Source organism: Mandrillus leucophaeus, unplaced genomic scaffold (assembly GCF_000951045.1).
Source record: "Mandrillus leucophaeus isolate KB7577 unplaced genomic scaffold, Mleu.le_1.0 Scaffold32, whole genome shotgun sequence".
Taxonomy (NCBI): domain Eukaryota; kingdom Metazoa; phylum Chordata; class Mammalia; order Primates; family Cercopithecidae; genus Mandrillus; species Mandrillus leucophaeus.
The window spans coordinates 400444-412048 of record NW_012103365.1 but is presented as its reverse complement, the minus strand read 5'-3'; the positions used below and the strand labels follow the sequence as shown (position 1 = coordinate 412048).

General features: G+C 46.8%; 1 non-coding gene across 1 annotated transcript; it reads left to right on the top strand.

Annotated features, from left to right (window-relative positions):
- The first annotated feature begins 9257 nt into the window (after nucleotides 1-9257).
- On the top strand, nucleotides 9258-9339 carry TRNAL-UAG. Its single transcript has one exon. It is a non-coding gene; the product is annotated as a tRNA-Leu (tRNA).
- The last annotated feature ends 2266 nt before the right edge of the window (nucleotides 9340-11605 follow it).

Genomic DNA, 11605 nt, shown 5'->3' with positions numbered 1-11605 from the left:
CGCCGAGCGGGCCTCCTGGCTCCGGCGCTGGCTCCTAGCCCCAGGTGCAATGGTTAGCGCTAAGTCCTGACTCCCCCTGCTGAGTACACAGTGTCTGGTTCTCCTGCTCAAGGCTGGCCTAGCATCCGGCAGCGAGGGAGCAATTCAAGGGAGTGCCCAACTTCCGTCCTCTCCCGCCTCTCTCGCCAGCTTCTCGCTTAGTTCCTGTGTTCCTGTATTCCTGTCCTTTCCAAAATCACTAGTGATCCAAGCCCATCGCTTGTTTGTATACATCTCTGTACATAACCTTAAAATATGTTTTATCGGAAATACTTTATTTTTCCTGATTTCTGCTTTGTAAAAACAGGCATGTATGACGATTGCAATTATTTGTGTAGTTTTAAAATTAGTATCTCCTCTAGTTATTCCTAACTCTTGACACAGGGCCTGGGTGGCACACAGATGCTTAATACCTGTGGCATGAGTGGTAGAGTGGATACGGTATAAAGAAGAAAACGAATTAAAACTAATAACTGCTGTGAACACTTTGATATTAGGTCCTTCTAGATACTTCGTTAGTGAAATTTTAGAAATTCCACACATTCTAGATATAAAAGTAGTAACAGTGAGTGACATTTATTGAGGGATTTTTCCTAATTCCATCTTCCCAGCACTTTGAGAGGCCGGGGCCGACAGATCTCTTGAGGTCAGGAGTTCGAGACCAGCTTGGCCAACGTGATGAAACCCCGTCTTTACTAAAAATACAAAAAAAGTAGCCGGGCGGGCCTGTAGTCCCAGCTACTCTGGAGGCTGATGCACGAGAATCGCTTGAACCCTGGAGGCAGAAGTTGCAGTGAGCCGAGATCCTGCCGTTGTACTCCAGCCTGGGTGAAAGAGTGAGACTCCGTCGCAAAAAAACAAAAACAAACAAACAAACAAACAAAGAACAAAACTGAGACTTAAAGAGATAATAACATGCGCCAGGTGAGGCAGTTAGAAAAGGCAGAGCCAGCACTAAAATCCAGACTTCTCTGATTTCAAAGTTCAGGCTCTTCAAAGAACTTTTTTCCTTATTTATAAACCCTCAAGAGAGTAAACTACAGCTTTTGGCAAAAGACAAAATTGCACCTAGAATTCTGATCCTGGGGCGGTCAGGCAGGAAGGGAAGATCAAAGATGCTGAACTAGTCTGTCCAAGCCCAAAGCAAGATTGAAAAAAAAAAAAAAGACGCTACTGCTTAAAGCTCTATGGCCCTTGGGCAAGTTATTTTACTTCTCTGAGCCTCTGTCATTTTTGCCTGACCAGCAGGAGTGTCCTGCTTTGCATTAGCGTCTTGGTTAGTCTTCAGGGAACCAGTTCACCCTATTCTCAATTCAGGAAAATAGCCCTCCCCACTCCCCTGGCTCCAAAAATGGACTCGTGGCCAGAGCTGGCCAATTAGCATATTTCATCCCTTCTGCCCCATTTATTGGTTCAGGGATGAGCACGTGATCCAAGTTAGGCCAATGAAATACTAATATGGGCCTTTTTTAGTAACCATAAAAAAAAAAAAATCTCTCTTTTCCAGGGAGTTGTTGAGCAGATAGGATGTAATAGTGGAGTTTCTGAGCATTCATTCTTATGGCAGATATTTATTAAGCTCCTATTGTGTGCCAAATACGGTGCTAAGAATTGGGGGAAACGCTTGCCTTCAAGGAGATGTCTACTGTGGTAAAATAAAATTACTCAAAGCCGGGCAAGGTGGCTCACACATGTAATGTCAGAGCTTTGGGAGGCCAAGGCAGGAGGATCAATGGGGTCAGGAGTTCAGAACCAGCCTCAGCAACATAGCGAGACCCCTGTCTTTAAAATAAAACACTAAAAAAAAAAAAAACAAAAAAAACCCAAGTGTGGCGGTGTGTGCCTGTAGTCCCAGATACTCAGGAGGCTGAGGCAGGAGGATCCCTTGGGCCCAATAGTTTGAAACTGCAGTGAGCTATGATCATGCCACTGTACTTCAGTCTGGGCAACAGAGTGAGACCCTGTCTCTAAAAATTAAATAAATAAATGAAAAAGGCCAGGCGCAGTGGCTCATGCCAGTAATCACAGTACTTTGGGAGGCTGAGGCTGGCGGATTGCTGGAGCTCAGGAATTCGAGACCAGCCTGGGCAGAATAGTGAAGAATCATCTTTATAAAAAATACAAAAATGAGTCGGATGTGGTGGCTTGCCTCTATGGTCCCAGCTACTCAGGAGGCTGAGGTGGGAAGAACACTTGGACCTAGGAGGCTGAGGTGGGAAGAACACTTGGACCTGGGAGGCAGAGGTTGCAGTGAGCCAAGATCCCGCCTCTACACTCTAGCCTGAGGGACAAAGTAAGACCTTGTCTCAAAAAACAAAAACCAACCACAAACAAAAAAGAAAGTGAAAAGACAACCAGAGAATGGGGGAAAAAAAATTTGCAAATCATATCTGATAAGGGATTTGCAGCTAGAATATATAAAGAACCGTTACAACTCAATAATAAAAAGATAAATACCCCAATTTAAAAATGGGCCAAAGATTGGAATAGATATTTCTCCAAAGATATACAAATGACTCATAAGGACATGAAAAGGTGCTCAACGTCATTAGCCACTAAGAAAATGCAAGGCCAGGCACTGTGGCTCATGCCCGTGATCCTAGCACTTTGGGAGGCCGAGGTGGGATGATTGTTTGAGCCCAAGCGCTCCAGATCAGCAAAAGCAACATAACAAGACCCTTATCTCTACAAAAAAATAGAAAAATTAGCCAGGTTCAGTGGTGTGTGCCTGTAGTCCCAGCTACTCGACAGGCTGAGGTGGGAGGATTGCTTGAGCCCAGGAGCTGGAGGCTGCAGTGAGCTATGACTGCACCACTGCACTCCAGCGTGGGTGACCAAAGAAAGCAAATCAAAACACACCCACTACCCACTAGCATGACTATAATCAAAATCTCAGATAATAGCAAGTGTTGGCAAGGATGTAGTGAAACTAGAACTCTCATACACTGCTAGTGGGAATGGCAAGCAGTTTGGCAATTCTTAAAAAAATTAAACATGAAGTTACCATATAACCCAGCAATTCAAATCCTAGCAGAAATGAAAATACATGTCCACACAAAAACTTACACACGAATGTTCATAGGAATATTATTCATAATAGGCAAAATGTGAAAACAATCTAAACGACTGAGGAATGCATAATTAAAATGCAGTAGGCCAGGTGGTGGCTTATGCCTATAATCCCAGCACTTTGAGGGGCCAAGGCGGGCGGATCACTTGAGGCCAGGCTGATCTCGAACTCCTGGCGACAACATGGTGAAACTCCATCTCTACTAAAAATACGAAAATTAGCCAGGTGTGGTGGCGTGTGCCTGAAATCCCAGCTACTCGGAAGGTCACACCACTGCACTCCAGCCTGGGTGACAGAGAGACTCTATTTCAAAAAGAAAAAAAAAAAAAAGAGTGTGTGAATTATATCAGCAATTATAACAGCAATAAAGCTGTCACAAAAAAAAAAGACAAGACAGACTCATGGTGTTATGGTGTTTCTACCTCACCATGGTGATAGAGCCCCGGCTCTTACAGTCACAGTCACGTGGCTGTTCCCAACTGCAACAAGACAGGTATAATCCTCCCATCGGCTCAGGGCGGGGCTGAAGAGCTGCACTGGCCGTAGGCACCATAGGAAAGCTCTGGTTTCCAAAGTGTTAACTGCCCAAATTCCCTGCTCACAGTGGGCGTGGGTTGTGTGTTTCACCTCCTAGGCTCAGAGGTCCTGGGCCTACTGGATATGAGAAATGCCCAACACAGAGCCATCTGGATGGCCCACCTGTAGCTACAGAAAGACTTGAGGAAGTGAGAAGACACCACTCTTCTTGTATTTATTAAATTAAATTAATTTATTTGTGTATTTGTTTTGAGACAGAGTCTTGCTCTGTCACCCAGGCTGGAGTGCAGTGGCGCGATCTCGGTTCACTGCAACCTCTGTCTCCCAGGTTCGAGCAATTCTCCTGCCTCAGCCTCCCAAGTAGCTGAGATTACAGGCATCCACCACTATGCCCGGCTAATTTTTGTATTGTAGTAGAGACGGGGGTTTCACCATGTTGGTCAGGTTGGTCTCGAATTCCTGACCTCAACTGATCAACTGCCTTAGCCTCCCAAAGTGCTAGGATTACAGGTGTGAGCCACCGTGCCCAGCTTTTTTTCTTTTTCTTTTCTTTTTTTTTTTTGAGACAGTCTGACTCTGTCATCCAGGCTGGAGGTCAGTGGCATGATCTCGGCTCACTGTACCCTCCGCCTCCTGGATTCAAGCGATTCTCCTGCCTCAGCCTCCTAAGAAGCCAGAACTACAAGTGGATACCACCATGCCCAACTAATTTTTGTAGTTTTAATAGAGATGGGGTTTTGCCATGTTGGCCAGTCTGGTCTGGAACTCCTGACCTCAGTAGCCTCAGGTGATCCGCCGGCCTCAGCCTCCCAAAGTGTTGGGATCACAGGTGTGAGCCACCGCACCCAGCCCAAACTGGTACTCTTCACAGTGGTTACTTCTGAGCTATGGTATTCGGTTGTGAAGAAGGGCTGCGGTGAGGGAAAGAATTTCCCTTTTAACTTTATGCCTGTGATTTGACTTTTTTTCTTTCTTTTTTTTTTATCTTATTCTTTTGATTGAACATTTTAAAAAATGTACAACAAGCATGCCTTACATTACAATTTTTTTTTCTTTTTGTTGAGACAGAGCCTTGCTCTGTCGCCCAGGCTGGAGTGCAGTGGTGCAATTTAGCTCACTGCAACCTCTGCCTCCCGGGTTCAAGCAATTCTTCTGCCTTAGCCTTCCGAGTAGCTGGGACTACAGGTACCTGCCACCACTCCTGGCTAATGTTTGTATTTTTAGTAGAGACAGGGTTTTACCTTGTTGTTCAGCCTGGTCTCGAACTCCTGACCTCAGGTAATCCACCTGCCGGGGCCTCCCAAAGTGCTGGGACTATACGCGTGAGCCACCGTGCCCGGCCTACATCACAAATTTTAAAAAGACAAAATCCGGCTTCCCTTACCAAAGTATGGACAGAGTTTAACTGGGTGGAGAAATGAAGGGATTTTTTTTTTCTCATTTGTGCTTTTCCTTTCTTCGCTTGAGTTTCAACAAGGAAAATGGGTTACTTTTGCAAAAGTTATTTTTAAATGTCACATAGAAAAATAAAAAATAAAAAACCAAACATAGCCCAGCTGCTCTGGTGCCTGTGGCCTCCCCACCCTTGCCTGGCTGTGGCTGGGCTTTGCATGGGCTTTGCATATGAGCTGCCCTGGCAGCGTCACCCTTGAAGGCATGAATCACCAGAGACGCCTTGTCAGCAGGACTGTGGGAGGCCAGCAGGGCGACGGGCCTGGAGAAATGCAGGGTGGAGCAGAGGAACTGGCGGCCTTGCCTTCAACACTGGATTTTATTATTTTATTTTTTAAAGACTTTGTGCCCAGGCTGGAGTGCAGTGGCGTGATCTCTGCTCACCACAACCTCTGCCTTCTGGGTTCAAGCGATTCTCCTGCCTCAGGCTCCTGAGTAGCTGGGATCACAGGAGCGTGCCACCACGCCCAGCTAATTTGTGTATTTGTAGTGGAGACGGAGTTTCATCATGTTAACCAGGCTGGTCTCGAACTCCTGACCTCAGGTGATCCACCCGCCTGGGCCTCCCAAAGTGCTGGGATTATAGGCATGAGCCACCGGGCGGGGCTCCACTGGATTTTCATTCTGTTAGAGAAGCAACTCCAGCACAAGGGTTCTGAGCAGCTCCAGAAACCCCTCCCTGAGCCCGCAAGGCCTGTTTTTTGCCTAATAAGGTCTAGTAGGTGCAGGACAGGTGTTGACTTGCGTAAAGTGATCAGAAACAGAGTTAGGGGACGTGATGCTGTTGGCAGATGGTCCACTGCCCAAAGATACTTTGAGCAATCGTAGGGGAATTTACCTAAAGGGGACGCTGCTTCCTTCTTGTGATCACAGAGGGCAAACAAATCACAAAACAACTTTTGCAAAAGTAACGAGTGTTCCTTGCTGAAACTCAAGTCCAGACAAAAGTTCTCTGAGACCTTATGCTGGGCAGCTCCTGCCGAAAGCATCTGTCTCTGACTCTTAGGTTCACGTGGCAAGATGGAGTGGACTTAACCAAGAATGCAAAACTATTTTTTTCAAGGAATATTCCTGCTGCCAACACTGTTCTAGGTCCTGAAGATACAGCAGTGGATGAACAAGACACCATCACTTGCCCTCCTGGAGTTGACCTCCTAGCAGGGCCCAGTATCATCCTGGGAGAGAACCCCTACTTGAAGCAGGGGGTTTGGAGAGATGTATGTAGAATACCACCAAGTGGCCAGTGCCTGGATAAGAACCCTTGTGGTGGCCAGGCCGTGGTGGCTCACTCCTGTAATCCTAGCACTTTGGGAGGCAGAGGCGGGGGGGCGTCACCTGAGGTCAAGGAGTTTGAGACCAGCCTGGCCAACATGGCAAAACCCCATCTCTACTAAAAATACAAAAAACAAAAACAATTAGCTGGGCTTGGTGACGGGTGCTTGGAATATCAGCTACTCGGGAGGCTGAGGCAGGAGAATCCCTTGAACCTGGGAGGCGGCGGTTGCAGTGAGCCAAGATCGTGCCATTGCACTGGAGCCTAGGCCACAAGATCGAAACTCTGTCTTAAAAAAACAAAACAAGACAAAACAAAAACCAAAAAGAACCCTTGTGGTGAGAACCCTCAAGATACCGGGAGAGAACAAAGTCATCACTGTCACCCTTCTCACATGTGCCAGAGATTCATCTAAATGCTTGGCACGTGTTCAGACACAAGATCTCTCTCTGTCACCCAGGCTAGAGTGCAGTGGTATGATCAGAGCTCACCGTAGCCTCAAACTCCTGGCCTCAAGCGATCCTCCCACCTCAGCTTCCCAAAGGGATGGCATTACTGGCATGAGCCACCATGCCTGGCCGAATTACCACATTTAATCTGTATTGAGTTTATTCTCTGATACGACCAGAGCAGTACCTGACACACCGTAGGTGCTCATGAAACATTTGGAGAATGAATGAGTTTAATCCTCACAGCAAATCCTATGTGGTAGATACTATCAGTATCACTCCATTACAGGGATGAGCAACTGAGGCCCAGAGAGAAGCGACTTTTCCAAGATCACACAGCTCATGGGAATTCAGACTGTTTCATTCCCAAGCCCATGGGTTTACCCATTTGATTAGTCGCTTATTGCTGCTGTAACAAAACACAAATTTAGTGGCTTAAAGCAACACAGATTTATAGTGGTACTGTTCTGGAAGTCAGAAATGCTAAAATCAAGGTGTCAGACACCTTGTGTTCCCTTTTTGGTGCCTCTAGGGGAGAATTAATTTCCTTACCTTTTGCAGTCTCTAGAGACTGCCAACATTCCTTGGCTCCTGGCTACATCACTGGGACCTCTGGTTCATCCTCATACCTCCTCGAATTCCTGCCTCTTTCTTTTTCTTTTTTGAGATGGAATCTTGCTCTGTCGCCCAGGTTGGAGTGCGGTTGTGCAATCTCAGCTCACTGCAACCTCGGCCTCCCGGGTTCAGGTGCTTCTCCTGCTTCAGCCTCCCGAATACTTGGGATTACAGGCGCATGCCACCATGCCGGGCTAATTTTTTGTATTTTTAGTAGAGATGAGGTTTCACCATGTTGGCCAGGCTGGTCTAGAACTCCTGACCTCCAGTGATTTGCCCGCCTCGACCTCCCAAAATGCTGGGATTACAGGCATGAGACATCGCGCCCGGCCACCTGTCTCTTTCTTATAGGGACTCTTGTGATTACATTGGGACCACCTGGATAATCCAGGCTCCTCTCCCCATCAGAAGATCCTTAATTTAATCACAACTGCAAAAGTCCCTTTTGCCACGGAAGGTACAACATTTACAGGTTCCAGTGTGGGCATCTTTAGGGGGTCATTATACAGACTACCACACCCACTTACTAGACTGTCTTTACAACCTTGGATTTTTGTTTGCCATTTTCCTTACACGTGCAAGGAAATAGAAAACCGTATGTGATTGTGAATACAGACTGAAAAGATGGGAAACTCCTGAAAGAGAAGGAAGGGGGAATAGAACTTGGGGACATCAAAGGAGACTTGAATTTTATCTAGAGTATTCATTTTAATTTTAAATTTAATTTTAAAAATTTGAGGTCAGGCGCGGTGGCTCACATCTGTAATCCTAGCACTTTGGGAGATGGAGGCCGGTGGATCACCTGAAGTCAGGAGTTCGAGACCAGCCTGACCAATATGATGAAACTCCCGTCTCTACTAAAAATGCAAAAATTAGCCGGGTGTGGTGGCATGCACCTGTAATCCCAGCTACTTGGGAGGCTGAGACAGGAGACTCGCTTGAAACTGGGAGGCAGAGGTTGCAGTGAGCCAAGATTGCGCCATTGCACTCCAGCCTGGGGCAACAAAAGCAAAACTCAGTCTCAAAAAAAAAAAAAAAAATTGAAGCTAATATGCAAAATGTTAGTAATAATTCGAGATGATGGGCAATGGAATTTTGCTAGGTTGTACTCTACATTTATTGCTTTTTTTTTTTTTTTTTTTTCCTAAAAACACTAAAATCCTCTGCACGTAGGAACAAGGATCTTGGGAGGCTGGGGCATGTCGGCTGGTTGGGACACCCGAGGCTAGTTACTTAGCATCTCTATTTTTCTCCTCTGTAAAATGGGTCGCACAGCTTATGAAAGCTTAATAGTTTGATATGGAAGGAGCCCACACCTGTAAAGAATCTGTAACAACGTTCAATGGTTTTCCCCGCTGAACTCTTGATTCTTACATCGCGAGGGCAAAGGCTAGGCCATGAGGCCACGCAGGGCTACAGAGCGCCTTGAGCAGGACAGGGCGTCCGCAGGTTGGGGATCCAGCTTGATTCGGTGCAAACTGGGGCTCCACGCAAGACCCCGGCCCACCCGGGAGGAAGCGGCAGCGCGGGAGCGCCCCTGCGTGGCTGAAGACAGGATCACGCCCAAGGAAAACTCAAACCCAAACACAAATGTGAGGATTTAATATTAAAAATATTGATGTTTGATAATTAGGCCCTCTTCATTTTAATAGTGCATTCCTAGTGTGTTTACTATTGCTGAGCACGAGAGCACTGTGACTCCAACGCTCCCTGAGCGACGCAGGAGACGCCGGTTCCATATTAAGCATGCGCAAACTTTGAGGGCGGGGGCGCCTGCGTCATCACCCTAATATATGCTGCATAGAGAAAGCCGCTAAGGGGAGGTAGCGTGGCCGAGTGGTCTAAGGCGCTGGATTTAGGCTCCAGTCATTTCGATGGCGTGGGTTCGAATCCCACCGCTGCCACACCCCGGAGGGTCTCACTTTTTTTTCTTTTTTGCCATCCGTAAACCATCTCTTTATGTAGTCCTCTATGTAGTCCGTAAACCATCTCTTTATGTAGTCCTCTATGTAGTCCTTTTCCAACCTCTCTTCCTTTTTTCTCCTTTCTGATGTCTTCTTTAAAGCTTTAGATTGCTTATAATGGATTTTTTTTTAGTGGAAGGGAGAAGGGAAGAGAAAAGGCAGAAACTGCAGTGCAGGCTCTTTCACTCTGTTGCCCAATACAAACCTCTCTTTCACCTGCCCATCCAGCTCCCTCAAAACAAAACAAAAAAAACAAAACACGGCTCTCCATTTCCAGGCGAAAGCGTCCGAGCTAGCTTGAAAAGTTCCCAACAGCCTGTCTGAGTCTTCCCATGGTTAGTTGCGGGTGGTTGTAATCATGACCTGAGTTAGGGAGTGGGGGGGGGGGGTCCCTTTCTGGCCTGCTCCATGTACTTTAGAGGGCTCCAGGGACCCCATAAACCTCTCTTGCCAGGTGACCCTGGAGTAGTAGGGGTCTGGCCCTACGTGGGAGTGCCAACCTTGAGGTCTCTGCTTCGTTGATTCACCTCTTACTTGGTTTTCAGGCTTGATTTAGGGGTCCTCATTTATAAACAGTTGTTGAACTGTTTATGAAGGGCCTACTATGTGCCAGAAACCGTGCTTGTCCTGAGGCTACGGTGGTGTACAAGGCAGACATGTTTTCGAACCCATCGAATTTGCAGACATTGTCATTGTAATTAATCACACGTGGGAGAAGTGTTAGGCAGTACAGCATGCTAACCTGGTCCCTGAGAAGCAACGAAGTGACATTTAGCTGGGGCCTGAAATTGAGATTAGCCAAGTGAAGGCGCGGGGTCGGGGGTTGGGGAAGGGGGGGAGGATTTCCAAGAAGAGGGAACTCCTAAAGGACGAGAGTCTGCTAAGGCTGACGCTGTCAAGGCAATTGAGGGCAGCTGCACAGAGAGTGGAGGTGGAGTATTGGCAACAGGTGAGGCTGAAGAGATAGGCAAAGAGGACCATGAATGCCGAGTTAGAGCTTTGAACTTGGTCCCTTCCCAAGGGCAATGGGAAACCATGAAAGGCTTTTGAGCTAGAGAGTGGCATGTTTCAATTTGGAATTTGAAAGTTCACCGGTTGGGCATGGTGGCTCACACCTGTAATTCCAACACTTTGGGAGGCCGAGGCCAGAGGTTAGGAGTTCAAGACCAGCCTAGCTAACACGGTGAAACCCCGTCTCTAGTAAAAATATAAAATTTAGCTGGGCGTGGTGGCGCGTGCCTGTAATTCCAGCTACTTGGGCGGCTGAGACAGGAGAATTGCTTGAACCCGGGAGGCAAAGGTTGCAGTGACCCGAGATCATGCCACTGCACTCCAGCCTGGCCGATAGAGTGAAACTCTGTCTCAAAAAAAAAAAAAAAAAAAGAAAAGAAAAGAAAAGAAAAGAAAGTTCCCACTGGCAGCAGGGACAGGAGGTCCCATTCAATGCCTATTGCAATTGTCTAGGAGAAAGGACAGTGGCTTGTGCCGCAATAGTGGCCGGGTGCGGGACAGAAGGAGTGAGTCAGGGAGACATTTTAGAGACAGAGTTGACAGAATCCACTGATGAGCATGTCGAGAAGAAGAGGATCATGTCAAAAGTGACGCCCAGGATTTGGGCTTGGGTCATTCGATGGCTGATTGTGCTTCTCCTCTCCCTCAGAGGGAACATGGGATAAATGGAAAGCAGGTTTGTGGGAGATGATGACTTCAGTTTGATTTTCATTGAGTTGGAGATTCTTGTGGGATATGGGGTTGAGTAGGAGGTTGGACATAGATTTCTGGAGGTCAAGAGGCACTCCAAGGAAATGATACAGATTTGGGAGGTATTAGAGACTGAGGCCATGGGAAGGGATGAATTCACCCAGAAAGAGCCCACAGAGGGAGAAGAGGGAACAAGACAAAGTGCCAAGAGACATCATCTTAAAGGGAGGGCAGTGGAAGAAAAGCCAGTGAAAGAGATGTGAAAGAGACGGGAAAGGCCAGCCATATATGTGGAAAACAGGTGTGGTCTTATAGAGACCAAGAAGAGTGGATCAAGAAGGAGCAGGCGGTCAACTATGTTGAACACAGCTAAGAAGACTGGCAAAATAAAGACTGAAAAATATCTATTACGATTTATGGACAAGATCATTGATGATCTTAAAGTCATTTTGGAATGGGTTGAGGAGAAGAAATGGAAACATAAGTATGGTCAATTCATCACAAA